This window comes from Triticum urartu, chromosome 4 (genome assembly GCF_003073215.2).
Source record: "Triticum urartu cultivar G1812 chromosome 4, Tu2.1, whole genome shotgun sequence".
NCBI lineage: Eukaryota > Viridiplantae > Streptophyta > Magnoliopsida > Poales > Poaceae > Triticum > Triticum urartu.
This window is the reverse complement of record NC_053025.1, coordinates 319,330,112-319,350,824: the sequence shown is the minus strand read 5'-3', so window position 1 is coordinate 319,350,824 and position 20,713 is coordinate 319,330,112. Positions and strand designations below refer to the sequence as shown.

Here is a 20,713-nt window from a genome sequence, read left to right as displayed (position 1 = left end):
CGGCAAGTGGAGGGAGGAAGAAGACACGCGTGGGTGAACAACTAGAAATGACGGTTGGCAGTTGGAGCATGACATCATTTTTACATAACTGGGATGTGAAGATGCAAATTTGCATCTCTAGATATTTTATTTTACAACACGGAGCAGGTGAAGTAAATTTTTTTTTTGCATCTACATCATCAGTTAGAGATGCGATTTTAGACCTCAGAGATGCAAAAGTTCGTAATTTTTGCATCTACATCTTCTATAGATGCATTGCTCAACAAAATATCACAGGCACACAAGGAAATAAGAACATGTACCCAACAAGATAACCAGTTTAACATCCACCCGGCAAGCTGATGTAATGCCTCAACGCCATTCAAAATAAGACTACTACAATACATGTTATCTGCAGATACTGCATCAAGTCAAAGGTCTCAAGATAAGACTACTGCAAAACATGTTATCTGCAGATAGACCCGCAAGGAGGTAAAACACTTATAACAACAATTCCACCATTCGTTTTACTACCACCGACCACATAGCCATCTACTCTACCAAAACCTCACATTTGCTTCAAATGAAAGCCTGCCTTTGCCTTTCTCTGTTATCCTGCAGGCCTGCAGGAACAAAACGCCATAAGAACCGACAGCAGAGCTGAAGCAAGCATACATCAAGCGACATCATTATACTTCTATCTAATGTAACAACTACAACCCTACAAGAGTAAATAAAGGTATTAACCAAACACGCAATCCTAAAACTGTTGTAAGAGCAGGGATAATAAAATAATTTCAGAACAAACACACACAAGCGACAGTTTCTGTAATTCCTGTGTCATGGGCTAATTTTGACCCACAGTCCTCGTCAAATGCAGATAACGAGTACTGATAAGCTTGATGTGCAGAACAGTATACATAGTTACTGTCTTCAGCAATGGAAAGCATATATTTTAAGTGACTGTCAGCTAAGTCATGATCTACATCTAAAGTACTCCCTCCATCCCATATAATACAAGACATTATTATATCCAATATGTGAATATATTGGATGTAATAATGTCTTATATCATGGGACAGATGGAGTATATCCCATCAACCCATGCCAGACACATACCCCACTTACTTCCAAATAATGAGTAAATTCAGGTTACTTCCAATATAGTATGAAACTACTACACACAATATGAACATTTACCAAACTAAAGAGGGACAGCTCATACATAAAGCAAAAGAAATCATGCATCAATTTAACACAGGCATGAAATGGATTCATTAGTTCAATACCTTGGCCTATAATTCGACTAGTCCTGGTGCACGGGTGGAACCAACATGCCCGCATTGCAAATATTTGCAACAACCTCCAAATGGAACTGGAGATTGCCTGCAAAAGCTTGTATGAGGCGACCGATATTAGTGACCTCGCTTAATACGGTTTCTGCCTCCTGATGAGCTACTGGATCCAAAAGCGAGCAATTATTCACAATATACTGAAACAATGATGCGCTGCTCCCCATCACCAAGAACAAACGGTTGATCGAGTGAACTGTATAATTGGCATCTATCAGAATGTTTCTCAACTGTATTTCCTGCTCGTTTCCCAGCACAGCTGCAAACTGAGGATCACGCACAAGGAACATTCCTTGAACAGATGCATACACGGGCACCATTTCTCGGTACACCCACTCAAGCTCAGCCATCCAGTAACCAGATTCGTCGCCGGTGATGTGATGGGCGTTGTATTCTCGAATGGCACATTGCCGAAGCCCGACTTCGGTCACAAACTGTGCTACGCCATCAATGACCTCACGGATCTGATGGCGTGCTGCAATAGCTTTCGCAGCTAGTAGGCCAGGTAAGATTTCATTTGATTGCGGCATTGTGACTACTGATCTGCACCAATAATAACAACGATCAATTTAAAACAGACAAAAGACACTAGCTATAAACTTAATTGCAACTTTTGTAAGAACCAAAACAAGTAGATCTTCAACCTCACGGCTTGTTTCAGTAAGAACTTTTTTATGTGCTCACTATGTGCTTGAATATTCCCAAAACCAGGCAATAACATCATGTATCTAAAGCTGCCTACACCTTTTAAATTCAGTCATTGCATTTACATGGTCACAACTTTCAAACACATAATAGATGTGCATCATGGTCTCATATTTTCAATTAAAAGATGAGGACCATCCTAGTTACAAGAAGTATTACAGGGCACTTACATAAGAACTAGTAAACTACTATCCATGGTTGCTAACCCACATGACAGAGTATAATAAAAATAAACTATTATCTAGGAAACTGTAAATTGTAGCTAGGCAACTACAACTACAAAAGAATTTGCTAAACTTAGCTAAGCAGAGCCAAATGACCAAAAACTAGAGTGAAGAAATTTGTGTATTGAATGACAATGGATGCAATTTGCGTATCATGCAGTACCCAATGTTTACGAGTCGTTCCAAGGTTGAGACTCATAGACTTACAGTAGTAGTGCTAGACTAGTCGACATGGTACTGTAGCACTGAACTTACAGTACATAACTAATAATACCTAGTAGTAGTACATAGTATTACACTATATAAGTATACAAGTACAGTATACAATTGAAACAAGCAAAGTGGAGTCACTGAGGCAGAGCAGCACCAGCAACTAGCAGCAAGCACAGCAGCACCAGCAGTCTATCTGCGAGCAGAGCAGCACCAGCAGTCCAGCAGCGAAGCAGAGCAACAGCAGCGGCAAGCCAAGAAGAAAGAGGAGGAGAAAGGAGGGGCAAGGCAGAGCAGCACCAGCAGTCCAGCAGCGAGGCAGAGCAGCACTGAGGCTCACCTGCCTGAAGAGGAGAAGAGCACGAGGGGCCGGCGGCGCGAGGAGGGGCGCGAGACGAAGGCGACGGTGGAGCTTCAGATCCGCGACATGGGGCCGGCGACGGTGGAGCTTCAGATCCGCGGCGGCGGGAGTACAGCGGCCGGCGGCACGAGGAGGGCTCGACGGGCACGTCCAGCAGCCGGCGGCGCGTCCAGGTGAGGAGGGGAAAGAAAGGATTAGGTCTCCCGTGGGATGAGGCATCGTATTTATACTCCCCCAGTTTTTTGAGTCGTTCGACTCGAACATGTCGACTAGTCTGGACTAGTCGTCGACTAGTCGATGACTGGCTCGACTCATACAAGTAGTCTACACGAGAAACCGAGTCGACAGCCAGTTTGCGACTCATAGACTAGTCGAGCGACTAGTCTAGACTAGTCGTTCGACTCGTAATCGTTGGCAGTACGTACTGCTTTCATTTAATAAATTAGTAAACCATTTCCATATTCTTTCCTACTACTCATCCTATCCTTCTCATCTACTGTGCCTACTGATCTGCAGCCAATGCCATCAAGATATGCATATATGACACAATCGCAACAATTAGCTTCTTTCGCTTCTTGTCTATCTACCATGCAAAATTGAACAAAAACATGACACCTGCTCAGAGTTCATACGGTACATATAACTTGAAATAGCACACACTCAAATATATCCCACTGTTCATACACAAACAAATACATGCCACTGTCCATACACAATCACACATAGGATCTCGTATTCACAAACATTATATGCTCCTATATGCACGATCAATCCATAGAAAAGCACACCAGAACCAGTTGTATGTGCAGTAGGGTTATACCTTGGATTTTTTCGGATAAATGGACTGCCAGATGCTGATTTCTGAGGGAGAAACGGACTGCAGAGGCTGCCTTGTGCTCTTCCGTGTTAACTGCATAGAAAGGGAGAGATGCATCAGATCTGACACAAAGAGGAGCAGCAAAAGAACAGAATTGAATCGAGTTTCACTGTCCATAACAACTTGCGCTAATCAAGAGAGAAGTGGGAGGAGGGTGGGGGAGGCGGGGTTAATCTAAATAGTTGAGCGACGACCTTTTCGATCCACCTCCCCAGTGACGTGCGAGTCTCCAGGCACAGTGGAGGGACGACGTGGTTGTTCGACTTGAGGAGGTGCTTGTCTGGCACGCCGGGCTCTGAGGTTTGTTGACGAGCCGTCCCATTTCTACTTAGTCCGCGCCGCTTCGGTTTCTCAGGATGGAGCGGCTCTCTCCAGGCCTATTATGGGCTTGTCCTCAACTTTCAGATAAGACTCCAGTTTGCGACTCCACGGCGCGCACCGGTCCTGGATCAAGGCCAAGTCTAGGGCTTATTTGTGGTGGGCAATGGTTGGATCCAATGGTCGGTGGTAGAGTGATTCTCAGGGGTACTGCGTTCGCCGGAGGCGCATGACTTGCGTTTTGCCAGTCTGGAATTGTGAGGAGGCTGGAGAAGAGTGGACGCCCTCCAGGTAGCTAGCCAGCGCGGAGTGGAGGGATCATCCATGAAATAGGCTGGCCTGACATGAGAATAGTCCCAGGAGACAACGGAAAGGCCTTGAAGCTTGACCATGGGCCGATAGGCCTGCTCGGACCTGCCACCAGGCTGCGCTGAACTTCCAGGCTGTGGAGAGAGCTGAGGACCTTCCTGTACGTGAGGAGAAGCTTGACCGCAACGCTCCTTCGTGCCAAGGATGATAAGAAGTGGTATATAGCGTGAGCTCGTCTGTGTTGAACGTGGCAGCGGACCCTCTCTTAATCAGCGAGGCTTTGTACAAAAGACAGACTAGGATAGTAACCACAAGGAGGCTCTCGATTGCCCGGTCTTGGGTTCACGCGACAAGGTTTGAGATGGAGCTCTGAGGCGCTGGAGTGTCTCGGTACGAACCATGGGAGTTAGGACCAGGCCTGAAGCTGATCCAATCTGTGCTGAGAGAGATAACGGAGACCATGCTCTATAGACAGCGCGTCCTTATGGATGCCAGTAGGCGCATTGTGCGTCTGAGCTTAGGGTTCTTGGGGGAGTCTTCTCTCCTCGAATGTACCAACAACTACCATCAGAGGATCCTCCATGTGAAGTCTGGTGAGGTGCGTACTGGGTACGTAGCAGAAATTATATGCAAAGAAACATGTGTAACCATATCGTGTTGTCACCAAGGATCTATATCTATGGATCAAACCCCAAAGGCTCAACCAGAAAAGATTTGGAACGGAGATGATTCTACATCACCCTTGTAATCGCTAAGCGGAAGCGTTCAATACACCTTAGTGATACGTCGATAGATTGGCTCTGAACATGCAGCGTAGAGCTCAGTTCAAGTTAATAGATGTACAAAACTAGGAGTCTACCTTCAAATGAATCAATTGTGTTCGAACGCACGGCACCTCCGCGTTCAACACACGTACGGAATGGAGACGTCTCCGTGCCTTTGCATCCTAGCGAATGGAGTGAGGGAAGAGGTTGATGGAATGATCGCAGCAGACTGGACTCAAGTTTTGTATTTAAATGTACACGTGTTGTGGTGGTAATGGCATAGAGCAGTTGGCGTCACAGTTTAGCAGCGGCTTTTTGACATCTTTGATATTACTCGATGAGGAGTCGTAACGGGAGAAGAGGGATGGCGCTCGGGTGCTGGATGTATGTAAGTTTCCGTTCTACATCCATTTCCCCATTTTATATTATAGGTTTGTAGGGCCAAGGGGGGTGTGAGTGCGCCAGTCCTAGGAGATTACCATCCTCTCATTGGGCTGCGGCGTTGCATTTAACTGTACCAAAGGAGTTGATGTGTGCGCGCGTCCCCCCCAATGCTATTAACCCTAGAACGGAATTTGCCTTTATCCCTAGTGGATCTCTACCCATTTTATGGATCCTCTAGTATCATCATGTTCGCCAGCCATGGCTCTTTAGATTAGGCTTTGGTGCCCTTGTGTCTACCATTATAGTGCCAAGGCGCACCCTGTATTCAAGCCCCATGTTGGCCACCATGACAGAGTTTGTCCCCACAACCGGTTACGGGCACCACGTCGGTGACCCTTCCATGGCTCTCGCTCCTTCTATCTACCGGGTTACAATCTACTCGTATTGTATCACCTCCGAAACTTGTCTCCGTGCCCGAATATAGCGACTTCCTATATATAATTCTTTACCTCCGGACCATTCCGGAACTCCTCGTGACGTCCGGGATCTCATCCGGGACTCCGAACAATATTCGGGTTACTGCATACATATTCTTCATAACAACCCTAGCGTCACCGAACCTTAAGTGTGTAGACCCTACGGGTTCGGGAGACATGCAGACATGACCGAGGACTCTCCGTGTCAATAACCAACAGCGGGATCTGGATACCCATGATGCTCCCACATGTTCCACGATGATCTCATCGGATGAACCACTGATCGTCAAGGATCTATAATCAATCCCGTATGCAATTCCCTTTGTGTCAATCAGAAATATGGTTTCTTAGTCGTCTCGAGAATCTAGAGAGATTGTGCTTGTGTTTCATCCCTTATATATCCATCTTTTAGATTCTATATCCTATTCAATCCTCTCGTACCGGCTAAGTCCTTCTCTCATTCATCTTCTTTCACTGTTAACACATCATCCCTATCGTGATTTCAACCTTCCTCGGTTCACTTGGCACCCTGATCAGATTTACGATAGTGATTCTGATCTTCACTTATATCCGAGTCGGCGTTCTCCATGCAGACGACGATACCTCTCCGGGTGTACACGGCCTATTGGACAATTTCCCTAATGATTCTCGATTGCGTGCAAGTGCCCATAGAATAACTATTAATACGGAAACAGATACACTGTACTCGGACCTTTTATAGTCATCTCGCCCATGCTATAGCAGTATGATAACTTAGAATGAATACGCTGTGATATCTACACACCTCAAAGCACTACCTACTCGAGATTCCCCTCCGGGTGTTCTTGCATACACTCCTCAACATAGGTACTAGCGAAAATTTACATCACGCACTTAGAAAAGCGTTAGCATACGTGAAAATGCTCACACTATCCACTAACACGAATCTTCATATTGTAGTATCAGGGTCTTCGTAGGATTATGCGGTCTTGTCCTTCACACATGGATTCTACTCTATTGATCGTTAGATATACCTTGGCTTATCGAACGACAATTTTCCAATGTCCTATGGTCAGGAAACGGTTTAAATTCAATTTAGAATTGAGAGTCTAAACACGAACGCACTAGTACAACAGACTGAGTTGCTACTTAGGGACTGCATGGATGTTTAGTGTGTTATTTGTATCATCAACATATTGTAGTTGCTGTTGTTCCTGAGATCGCGAAAAAACTGGAGCAAATTATTAGCTTTCATGGACGCTACATGAATGCTACGGATTAGTGCTTGAATTTATGATAACTGAGGGAGAGGAAAATGATTAACGATGAATAACTAATTTTATTATTTTCTCCTTGTCCAGGGATGACGTGGTGGTGATTTTGTGGGTGCGCAGGTAGTTATCCAACAGTCTCGCCACTACTCGCACTAGAAGTCAATAATCTAGTTCACATGCCATGCGTGATGTGAACATCTGTACATTCATCGGCCATGTGAGTTGTACTATTATCCCAAGAGCTGTATTTACCAGAGGTACCAGTAATGTCTAGGTCAGATCTACTATGTAGATTACTATCTCTCAAGATGTTTTATGTAGTTTGATCAGGATATTCATTACGGTGAGAGACGGTTCTAAGTTCGAACGGTCGCTTGCCTTCCGTAGTACTCCCTTCTCGATGTCCGTTTGGGCTTTACAACATGCTGCTGCTATGATAATGGCTCGCACGCTAGGAGCTCGTAGCTATCAAGCGATCCTCGGCTCCTATATCTAGGAAGGCTATTCCAAAGTAACTGTTCTAGCTCTGCGAGCGCTATATACTAAATTAGTTGCTCCTTTAAATTACATACAATATATAACATGACATTCTATACACTCTCGGCTATCAGGTCTACTTAGAACTAAATCCCTGTGATTCTGGTAATACTTTACCACTAAATCTGTTAATGACTGTTTTTATGAGAGCCAAACTCAGCAATCGATAAGTGCTTGTACGGCAAACCGCTAACTTTACCACCAAGCTAATACGCACGTGTTTAGGACTCGCTCTTTTTAGTATCATCATACAAGAGTCCTAAGTGATATAACACTCTGATTGACTCCGTTTCGTTCAACCTTGATTTATACGCTCTCAAAATCGTGGTCTCTCTCGGTTGTACTCCCCTATGTACTTGAAACTCTATGCGCCAATACTGGCGACCTTCATGATATCCTGGAGGTACACCAGCCATTAGTCGCATATTGTACGCGCCTGACGTCTGTAAGCATTTAGTGGTAACGACCTTGTCTTTTCTCTCTATCTTTCTCTTCGCTCTCTAGCTAATGATACTTGACATTAGAAAAGCTTTAGCATACAAACTACATGATCTTGTGCTAGGCTTAGGATTGGGTCTTGTCCATCACATCATTCTCCTAATGATGTGATCCCGTTATCAACGACATCCAATGTCCATGGTCAGGAAACCGTAACCATCTATTGATCAACGAGCTAGTCAACTAGAGGCTTACTAGGGACATGGTGTTGTCTATGTATCCACACATGTATCTGAGTTTCCTATCAATACAATTCTAGCATGGATAATAAACGATTATCATGAACAAGGAAATATAATAATAACCAATTTATTATTGCCTCTAGGGCATATTTCCAACAGTCTCCCACTTGCACTAGAGTCAATAATCCAGTTCACATCGATATGTGATTAACACTCAAGGTCACATCCCCATGTGACTAACACCCAAAGAGTTCTGGGTTTGATCATGTTATGCTTGTGAGAGAGGTTTCAGTCAACGGGTCTGCAACATTCAGATCCGTATATACTTCGCAAATTTCTATGTCATCTTGTAGATGCAACTACTACGCTACATTTGGAGCCATTTCAAATAACTGTTCTACTTGGAGCTATTCTAAATTGTTGCTCCATTATACGTATCCGGTATCTCTACTCAGAGCTATCCGGATAGTTGTTAAGTTTGCATCGACGTAACTCTTTACGTCGAACTCTTTATCACCTCCATAACCGAGAAACATATCCTTATTCCTCTAAGGATAATTTAGACCGCTATCTGGTGATCTACTCCTAGATCACCTTTGTACCCTCTTGTCAAATATGTGGCAAGGCACATCAGGTGCGGTACTCAGCATGTCATACCGTATGGAGCCTATGACAAAAGCATAGGGGACGACCTTCGTCCTTCCTCTTTCTTCTGCCGTGGTCGAGCTTTAAGTCTTAACTTCATACCTTACAACTCAGGCAAGAACTCCTTCTTTGACTGATCCATCTTGAACACCTTCAAGATCATGTCAAGGTATGTGCTCATTTGAAAGTACCATTAAGCGTTTTGATCTATCCTTATAGATCTTGATGCTCAATGTTCAAGTAGCTTAATCCAGGCTTTCCATTGAAAAACACTTTCCAAATAACCCTATATGCTTTCCAGAAATTCTACGTCATTTCTGATTAACAACATGTCAACAACATATATTCATCAGAAATTCTATAGTGCTCCCACTCACTTCTTTGGAAATACAAGTTTCTCATAAACTTTATATAAACCCAAAATCTTTGATCATCATCAAAGCATACATTCCAACTCCGAGATGCTTACTCCAGTCCTCAGAAGGATTGCTGGAGCTTTTGCATACTTATTAGCATCTTTCAGGATTGACAAAACCTTCCGGTTGTATCACATACAACCTTTCCTCAAAAATCGTCGAGGAAACAATGATTTTTGGCATCCTATCTGCAAGATTTCACAAATAATGCAGTAATTGCTAATATAATTCCAACAGACTCTTAGCATCGCTACGAGTGAGAAAGTCTCATCGCAGTCAACTCCTTGAACTTGTCGGAAAACATCTTAACGACAAGTCGAGCTTTCTTAATGGTGATACCTACCATCATTGTCTGTCTTCCTTTTAAAATCCATATGTACCTAACAGCCTTACGACCATCAAGTAGTTCTCCCAAAGTCTACACTTTGTTTTCATATATGGAACCTTTCTCGGATTTTATGGCCTCGAGCCATTTATCGGAATCCGGGCCCACCATCGCTTCTCCATAGCTCGTAGGTTCATTGTTGTCCAGCAACATGACTTCCAAGATAGAATTACGTACCACTCTGAAGTAGTACGCATCCTTGTCATCCCACGAGGTTTGGTAGTGACTTGATCTGAAGTTTCATGATCACTATCATAAGCTTCCACTTCAATTGGTGTAGGTGCCACAGGAACAACTCCTGTGCCCTGCCACACACTAGTTGAAGAGACGGTTCAATAACCTCATCAAGTCTCCACCATCCTCCCACTCAATTCTTTCGAGAGAAACTTTTCCTCGAGAAAGGACCCGATTCTAGAAACAATCCCTTATTGCTTTCGGATCTGAGACAGGAGGTATACCCAACTGTTTTGGGTGTCCTATGAAGATGCATTTATCCGCTTTGGGTTCGAGCTTATCAGCCTGAAACTTTTTCACATAAGCGTCGCAGCCCCAAACTTCTAAGAAATGGCAGCTTAGGTTTCTCTAAACCATAGTTCATATGGTGTCATCTCATCGGAATTACGTGGTGCCCTATTTAAAGTGAATGTGGTTGTCTTTAATGCCTAACCCATAAACTATCGTGGTAATTCGATAAGAGACATCATGGTATGCATCATATCCAATAGGGTGCAGTTATGATGTTCGGACACACCATCACACTATGGTATTCCAGGCTGTATTAGTTGTGAAACAATTTCCACAATGTCTTAATTCTGTGCCAAACTCGTAATTCAGATATCCATCTCTATGATCATATCATAGATATGTTATCCTCTTGTCACGACGATCTTTCAACTTCACCCTGAAATTACTTGAACCTTTCAATAATTCAGACTCGTGATTTATCAAGTAAATGTACTCAACATCTACTCAAATCATCTGTGAAGTAAGAACATAACGATATCCACTACATGCCTCAGCACTCATTGGATTGCACACATCAAAATGTATTACTTCCAACAAGTTGCTTTCTAGTTCCATTTTACTGAAAACGAGGCTTTCAGTCATCTTGCCCATGTGGTATGATTTGCATGTCTCAAGTGATTCAAAATCAAGTGAGTCCAAACAGTCCATTTGCATGGAGTTTCTTCATGCATATACACCAATAGACATGGTTCGCATGTCTCAAACTTTTCAAAACAAGTGAGCCCAAAGATCCATCAACATGGAGCTTCTTCATGCGTTTTATACCGATATGACTTACGTGGCAGTGCCACAAGTAGGTGGTACTATCATTACTATCTTATATCTTTTGCATGAACATGTGTATCACTACGATCGAGATTTAATAAACCATTCATTTCAGGTGCAAGACCATTGAAGGTATTATTCAAATAAACAGAGTAACTATTACTCTCTTTAAATGAATAACCGCATTGCGATAGACATAATCCAATCATGTCTATGCTCAACGCAAACACCAAATAACAATTATTTAGGTTTAACACCAATCTCGATGGTAGAGGGAGCGTACGATATTTGATCAACCTTGGAAATACTTCCAACACATATCGTCATCTCACCTTTAGCCAGTCTCCGTTTATTCCGTAGCTTTCATTTCGAGTTTACTAACATTTAGCAACCGAATCGGTATCTAATACCATGGTGCTACTAGGAGTACTAGTAAAGTACACATTAACACAATGTACATCCAATATACTTCTATTGACTTTGCCAGCCTTCTCATCTACCAAGTATCTAGGGTAATTCTACTCCAGTGGTTGCTCCCCTTATTACAGAAGCACTTAGTCTCGGGTTTGGGTTCAACCTTGGGTTTCTTCACTAGAGCAGCAGCTGAATTGCCGTTTCATGAAGTATCCCTTCGTGCCTTTGCCCTTCTTGAAACTAGTGGTTTCACCAACCATCAACAATTGATGCTCCTTCTTGATTTCTACTTTTGTGGTGTCAAACATCGCGAATATCTCAAGGATCATCATATATGTCCCTGATATATTATAGTTCATCACGAAGCTCTAGCAGCTTGGTGGTAATGACTTCGGAGAAACATCACTTTCTCATCTGGAAGATCAACTCCCACTCAATTCAAATGATTGTTGTACTCAGACAATCTGAGCACAAGCTCAACAATTGAGCTTTTCTCCCTTAGTTTGCAGGCTAAGAAAATCGTCGGAGGTCTTATACCTCTTGACGTGGGCACGAGCCTGAAATCCCAATTTCAGCCCTCGAAATATCTCATATGTTTCGCGACGTTTCAAAACGTCTTCGGTGCCTCAACTCTAAACTGTTTATCTGAACTATCACGTAGTTATCAAAATGTGTATGTCAGATGTTCGCAACATCCACAGACAACGTTCGAGGTTCAGCACACTGAGCGGTGCATTAAGGACATAAGCCTTCTATGAAGCAATGAGGACAAACCTCAGTTTACGGACCTAGTCCGCATAATTACTACTATCAACTTTCAACTAAATTTTCTCTAGGAACATATCTAAACAGTAGAACTGAAGTGCGAGCTACGACATAATTTGCGAAGACCTTTTGACTATGTTCAGGATAATTAAGTTCATCTTATGAACTCCCACTCAGATAGACATCCCTCTAGTCATCTAAGTGATTACATGATCCGAGTCAACTAGGCCGTGTCCGATCATCACGTGAGACGGACTAGTCAACATCGGTGAACATCTTCATGTTGATCGTATCTTCTATACGACTCATGCTCGACCTTTCGGTCTCTTGTGTTCCGAGGCCATGTCTGTACATGCTAGGCTCGTCAAGTTAACCTAAGTGTTTCGCATGTGTTCCGAGGCCATGTCTGTACATGCTAGGCTCGTCAACACCCGTCGTATTCGAACGTAAGAATCTATCACACCCGATCATCACGTGGTGCTTCGAAACGATGAACTTTCGCAACGGTGCACAGTTAGGGGGAACACCTTCTTGAAATTTTAGTGAGGGATCATCTTATTTACTACCGTCGTTCTAAGCAAATAAGATGTATAAACATGATAAACATCACATGCAATCAAATAGTGACATGATATGGCCAATATCATATTGCTCCTTTTGATCTTCATCTTCGGGGCTCCATGATCATCATCGTCACCGGCATGACACCATGATCTCCATCATCATGATCTCCATCATCGTGTCTTCATGAAGTTGTCTCGCCAACTATTACTTCTACTTCTACAGCTAACGGTTAGCAATAAAGTAAAGTAATTACATGACGTTTATGTTGACACGCAGGTCATAAATAAATTAAGACAATTCCTATGGCTCCTGCCGGTTGTCATACTCATCGACATGCAAGTCGTGATTCCTATTACAAGAACATGATCAATCTCATACATCACATATATCATTCATCACATCCTTTGGCCATATCACATCACATAGCATACCCTGCAAAAACAAGTTAGACATCCTCTAATTGTTGTTTGCATGTTTTACTTGGCTGATATGGGTTTCTAGCAAGAACGTTTCTTACCTACGCAAAGACCACAACGTGATATGCCAATTGCTATTTACCCTTCATAAGGACCCTTTTCATCGAATCCGATCCGACTAAAGTGGGAGAGACAGACACCCGCCAGTCACCTTATGCAACTAGTGCATGTCAGTCGGTGGAACCGGTCTCACGTAAGCGTACGTGTAAGGTTGGTCCGGGCCGCTTCATCCCACAATGCCGCCAAATCAAGATTGGACTAGTAACGGTAAGCATATTGAACAAAATCAACGCCCACAACTACTTTGTGTTCTGCTCGTGCATAGAATCTACGCAATAGACCTAGCTCTGATACCACTGTTGGGGAACGTAGCATAAATTCAAAATTTTCCTATGTGTCACCAAGATCTATCTATGGAGTCATCTAGCAATGAGGGAGGAGTGGATCTACATACCCATGTAGATCGCACGCGGAAGCGTTCAAGAGGAACGGGGTTGATGGAGTCGTACTCGTCGTGATCCAAATCACCGATGATCCTAGCGCCGAACGGACGGCACCTCCGCGTTCAACACACGTACGGAGCAGCGACGTCTCCTCCTTCTTGATCCAGCAAGGGGGGAGGAGAGGTTGATGGAGATCCAGCAGCACGACGGCGTGGTGGTGGAAGTAGCGGGATTCCAACAGGGCTTCGCCAAGCGCTGCGGGAGGAGGGAGATGTGTCATGGGAGGGAGAGGGAGGCGCCAGGGCTCAGGTATTGCTGCCCTCCCTTCCCCCACTATATATAGGGCCAAGGGAGAGGGGGGGCGCAGCCTTGGCCCTTCCTCCAAGGAAGGGTGCGGCCAGGGAGGAGTCCCTCCTCCCCAAGGCACCTCGGAGGTGCCTTCCCCCTTTAGGACTCTTCCTTTCCCTCTCTCTTGGCGCATGGGCCTCTTGGGGCTGGTGCCCTTGGCCCATATAGGCCAAGGCGCACCCCCTACAGCCCATGTGGCCCCCCGGGGCAGGTGGCCCCACCCGGTGGACCCCCGGGACCCTTCCGGTGGTCCCGGTACAATACCGGTGACCCCGAAACTTTTCCCGATGGCCGAAATAGCACTTCCTATATATAATTCTTTACCTCCGGACCATTCCGGAACTCCTCGTGACGTCCGGGATCTCATCCGGGACTCCGAACAACTTTCGGGTTACCGCATACTCATATCTCTACAACCCTAGCGTCACCGAACCTTAAGTGTGTAGACCCAACGGGTTCGGGAGACACGCAGACATGACGAGACGACTCTCCGGTCAATAACCAACAGCGGGACTGGATACCCATGTTGGCTCCCACATGTTCCACGATGATCTCATCGGATGAACCACGATGTCAAGGACTAAATCAATCCCGTATACAATTCCCTTTGTCTATCGGTACGATACTTGCCCGAGATTCGATCATCGGTATCCCGATACCTTGTTCAATCTCGTTACCGGCAAGTCTCTTTACTCGTTTCGTAACACATCATCCCGTGATCAACTCCTTGATCACATTGTGCACATTATGATGATGTCCTACCGAGTGGGCCCAGAGATACCTCTTCGTTTACACGGAGTGACAAATCCCAGTCTTGATTCGTGCCAACCCAACAGACACTTTCGGAGATACCTGTAGTGTACCTTTATAGCCACCCAGTTACGTTGTGACGTTTGGCACACCCAAAGCACTCCTACGGTATCCAGCAGTTGCACAATCTCATGGTCTAAGGAAATGATACTTGACATTAGAAAAGCTTTAGCATACGAACTACATGATCTTGTGCTAGGCTTAGGATTGGGTCTTTGTCCATCACATCATTCTCCTAATGATGTGATCCCGTTATCAATGACATCCAATGTCCATGGTCAGGAAACCGTAACCATCTATTGATCAACGAGCTAGTCAACTAGAGGCTTACTAGGGACATGGTGTTGTCTATGTATCCACACATGTATCTGAGTTTCCTATCAATACAATTCTAGCATGGATAATAAACGATTATCATGAACAAGGAAATATAATAATAACTAATTTATTATTGCCTCTAGGGCATATTTCCAACAACAATGTCTATACTTTCAATTACTTTTCCTGTTTATCACCCATTTGAATTGGAGAGCGTGATGGCAGTATCTAAGGGAGTAACAACACGGTCTTCAGAAAAGATAGTGCTACCAGTTGATGCAGATAGAACCACGGTTGTACTTGCCCAAAGACCAGATCCACCACACATAACCCCGACTCTCGCAGATTATACCCCTACCCAGTTGGACAGAGAACCAGCTACACCCCTTCTAACCCCAACCCCGGCAGATAGTAACCCAGTTCCAGTTGACACAGCACCGTCTCCACCACAAAGCACCCAAACACGAGCAGTTAGTAAGGGAACTGCAGTGCCCAAAGCACGAGGACCACCACTCCAAATCCCAACTCAACGCTTAAAGGAGAAGAAGATTTGTTCTCAGGTCAGGTTCTGTAGCTATGGTTCATACTCCTTTGCTCTTGCATGACTGTATTTACTCATACCAACTATTTTCAAATTTGAAGGATGGAATTGAAACTCCAATGGCACAACAGGTATGTTTTAAACCTGTTTCTTTAACTGGTTTGCTGTTGTAACCTGCTCTATGTTGATTTTAGTTTCAATTGAATAAACAGTTATGTTCTCATGTCATGCACATTACAAGTGTTGTTATTGCTCTATAGTTACCCACACTTATATTCTGTCTATTCTGCTTTGTCTTGAACAAATATTATTTGAACTGTGTCTCTATCTTGATTTGGCAACAAAAACTAGAATGGTATAGACCATAAAGTGACCATGGTACATAGATATATGTTTGTTTCATGTTGTTATCCTGTCCACTTTACTACTGAACTCATTTACCAAAATGAGTTTCATATACAACATGGTAAACATGTGATGTGTCTGCTTGTTTCTCTTTTAGAATGCGGACAAAATATTGGAGAACAGTACCGCGTTATCCAATGGTAAAGGAAGTAATGCAGATAAGGTTCAAGATAGTGAGACATCCCTGTTGGTCTCCAAGAAAGCTGATAAAAACTATCTTGACGACAGTGAGGGAACCCAAAAGTCCTGTCTTGATGTAGTGTTCGAGTTACTGGCCACTACTGCTGGCACAAGCTCTTCGAACTCGCTGCCTGAATCAATTCGTCTTCTTGAGTCTCAACTTCAAGTTGAAAGACATCGATCAGATGTGCTGCGACAGGAAGCTGAAGGACTGAGGAAGTCCCTACAGAATTTAGATGCATATTTTCTGGTGCAACAGCAAGCGCTGGAGGATTTAAGCGCCAAACAAGAGAAAGTTAATAAGCTGGCTAAGCATCTTGCCAGCATTATGGGTACCCAGGATATTTGTTTCTTGAGATCTTCTGAAGTGGTTTCAGTTCTGGATTTGTTTTGCTGCGGCGTTTATTTGTGTTGGTCGCCAACTTTAACAACCAGTGTATATGCTATGCTGCTTTGTTCCCTATATTTGCACTGGTGGCGAACTTTGATGCCCAGTGGATGTAATATGTGTAATAGCCGTGATAGCCTAGCGTTAGTTGCTTGCTTATTTATTTCCTTGTTGTCTTGTTTATTTGTTTGCTTGTAGTCATTGCAGTTCTTTTTCCGCGGTTAGCTAGTGGCTGCAATAACCTATTTTTTAAAACTAGGCCACAATAACCATGGGCTAATATTTACTGTAGTGACACTGGGCCTCCTACTGGCCGTAGAAACAATGGGCCTTCTGCGGGCCGTATTATCAATGGGCCTTATACGGGCCGTATAATCGATTGGCCAAACATGGGCTAAATAGACCGCATTATGGCCGTAAACGGGCTAGAGTTGGAATCGTCCGTTCATGGGCCGACCATAACGGGCCATCGTTAATAGGCCATATTTGATGAAGCTATGAAATCGGCCCAATGTATTAACGGACCACAAACGGGCCGACTGTAACCACAGGCTGAATTTGGCCCACAAGCAGAAAAAGACAGTAACGAGCCGTAAGTAAACGAATGCTGGAAATGAGCCCAAGAATAAATGGGCTCTGAGAAGGCTGAAAGATAACATGGGCTGGAAACGGCCCAACGGAATAATGGGTCGCTAATGGGTATAAAGTGATACACTGTTCATTACGGGCCAGTTTCACCACGGGCCAGTTTCACCACGGGCCGTTAATGGGTGTAAAGTGATACACTGTTCATTACGGCCCAGTTTCACCACGGGCCGTTAGTAGGCCAAGAGTTACATAGGGCCTCATATGGGCCGAAAGACGTCATGGGCCATACATGGGCCAGAAGTGAAAACGGGCTGGAATCATATTGGATGGCCCAGATGATGCTACTGGGCCTAATTCAGATAGGGTGTAATGGGCCTTGGGTTAGCGGGCTGTAAATGGGCTATATTTGAACAGGTCGTTAACAGGCTTTCCATGGGCCGGCCCGCCAGCTTTTGACCAAGTCAAACGGGCCAGCCTTTTTCACAAGAATGGGCCACTGTTGGGCCGTGCCACGTGTCGACGTATCATAGGCACCTTCTGTCCAATGAGTGTTCGACATCTGTCCCAACGATGAGCCGACACGTGTTTCCTCCAGCCAATGATGATTTTACACGTGGAAAATCCCCATTGGTCGGGGTTGTTAACGGGTTGTTGGATCCAAAACCTGACCCGATAGCTTAACGACGTTCCGTTACGGTGGATGCCACGTGTCGGTCACCCTTGACGAAAGCACTTCTGTGATGCGCGGTTTATCGTCATGGAAGTGGACACTTCCGTGATGATAATTTTGGTAATGTCATGGAACACTTCTACGACAGCACAGGTATGACTATCTTGATTCTGTCATAAATTTGTCATGGATGTACATGCATGACAAAAAAGCGACCTACTGTGACAAACACGTATCATCACGGAAGTGTATTTTTTTTGTAGTGATAAGCCCCCATCTTTCTCTGTGTCTGATTAAAACTCCATACCCATAAGTATTGTGTGAGTGTCAGCAATTGTGAAAGATTATATGATAGTTGAGTATGTGGACTTGCTGAAAAGCTCTTATGCATTGACTCTTTCCTATGTTATGATAAATTGCAATTGCTTCAATGACTGAGATTATAGTTTGTTAGTTTTCAATGAAGTTTACGATTCATACTTGATATTTTGATTGAATTATTACTCTAGCATAAGAAATCATATGACAAGAATTATATAAGTTGTTGTTCTAAGAATGATCATGATGCCCTCATGTCCGTATTTTATTTTTATCGACACCTTCATCTCTAAACATGTGGACATATTTTTCGATTTCGGCTTTTCGCTTGAGGACAAGCGAGGTCTAAGCTTGGGGGAGTTGATACGTCCATTTTGCATCATGCTTTTATATCAATAATTATTGCATTATGGGTTGTTATTACACATTATGTCACAATACTTATGCCTATTCTCTCTTATTTTACAAGGTTTACATAAAGAGGGAGAATGCCGGCAGCGGGGATTCTGGCTAGAAAAGGGGCAAATATTAGAGACCTATTCTGCACAGCTCCAAAAGTCCTAAAACTTCACGGATGATGTTTTCCAAATATATAAAAAATATTAAGAGCAAGAACCTCACCAGGGGGGCCACACCCTGCCCATGAGGGTGGGGGGCGCGCCCTACCCCCTGGGCGCGCCCCCCCTACCTCGTGGGCCCCCTGGTGGCCCTCCGGTGACCATCTTCTGCTATATAGACTCTTTCGATGGGAAAAAAATCATAAGCCATCTTCTCGGACGAAACTCCGCCGCCACGAGGTGGAACCTTGGCGGAGCCAATCTAGGGTTCTGGCAGGGCTGTTCTGTTGGGGAAACTTCTTTCCCGGAGGAGGAAATCATCGCCATCGCCATCACCAACGCTCCTCTCATCGGGAGAGGGCAATCTCCATCAACATCTTCATCAACACCATCTCATCTCAAAACCCTAGTTCATCTCTTGTATCCAATTCTTGTCTCCAAGTCCGGGATTGGTGCTAGTAGGTTGCTAGTAGTGTCAATTACTCCTTGTAGTTGATGCTAGTTGGTTTAATTGGTGGAAGATCATATGTTCAGATCCTATATGCACATTAATACCCCTCTGATTATGAACATGTTTATGCTTTGTGAGTAGTTACTTTTGTTCCCGAGGACATGGGAGAAGTCTTGCTATTAGTAGTCATGTGAATTTGGTATTCGTTCGATATTTTGATGAGATGTATGTTGTCTCTCCTCTAGTGGTGTTATGTGAACGTCGACTACATGACACTTCACCATTGTTTGGGCCTAGAGGAAGGCATTGGGAAGTAATAAGTAGATGATGGGTTGCTAGAGTGACAGAAGCTTAAACCCTAGTTTATGCCGTTGCTTCATAAGGGGCTGATTTGGATCCATATGTTTCATGCTATGGTTAGGTTTACCTTAATACTTTTGTTGCATTTGCGGATGCTTGCAATAGAGGTTAATCATAAGTGGGATGTTTGTCCAAGTAAGGGCAGCACCCAAGCAACGGTCCACACACATACCAAATTATCAAAGTACCGAACGCGAATCATATGAGCGTGATGAAAACTAGCTTGACGATATTCCCATGTGTCCTCGGGAGCGCTTTACATCATATTAGAGTTTGTTCAGGCTTGTCCTTTTCTACAAAAGGATTGGGCCACCTTGCTGCACCTTATTTACTTTTGTTACTTGTTGCTCGTTACAAATTATCTTATCACAAAACTATCTGTTACCACTTATTTCAGTACTTGCAGAGAATACCTTGCTAGAAACCGCTTATCATTTCCTTCTGCTCCTCGTTGGGTTCGACACTCTTACTTATCGAAAGGACTACGATAGATCCCCCATACTTGTGGGTCATCAACCTTTAACATTAGCCATATAATCACCCAAGTGTTCAAGCATATTTGAATTGTATTTCAATTGTCTACCAAAATAAGCATTAAAATCTTCTTGCTTAGCCATAAATTTATCAAACTCATCTAAGCATGGGCTAGAAAACTTAGTAAACGGGATTTCAGCTTTATCATATCTATAGAGAGAACTTACCTTTACTACCTGTGTCGGGTTATCAAGACCACCAGTTTCTTCAATAGATAATGGATTAAGATAATATGTTTCTTCAACAGGTGGTAAATTAAGACCGTGTATTTCTTCAATAGGAGGTAAATTCTTAACATCTTCAGCTTTAATACCTTTTTATTTCATAGATTTCTTTGCCTCTTGCATATCTTCAGGACTAAGAATAGAATACCCCTCTTCTTCGGAGTTTGTTTAGGAATAGGCTCAGGGACTGGTTC

General features: G+C 43.8%; 1 long non-coding RNA gene across 1 annotated transcript; it reads right to left on the bottom strand.

Moving 5' to 3' along the window:
- Positions 1–289: 289 nt before the first annotated feature.
- On the bottom strand, positions 290–3,776 carry LOC125551587. The gene is made up of 3 exons (XR_007302852.1): positions 3,652–3,776; positions 1,269–1,874; positions 290–602 (listed from the first exon to the last, which is right to left on the bottom strand). It is a non-coding gene; the product is annotated as an uncharacterized LOC125551587 (long non-coding RNA).
- Between the last annotated feature and the right edge of the window lie 16,937 nt (positions 3,777–20,713).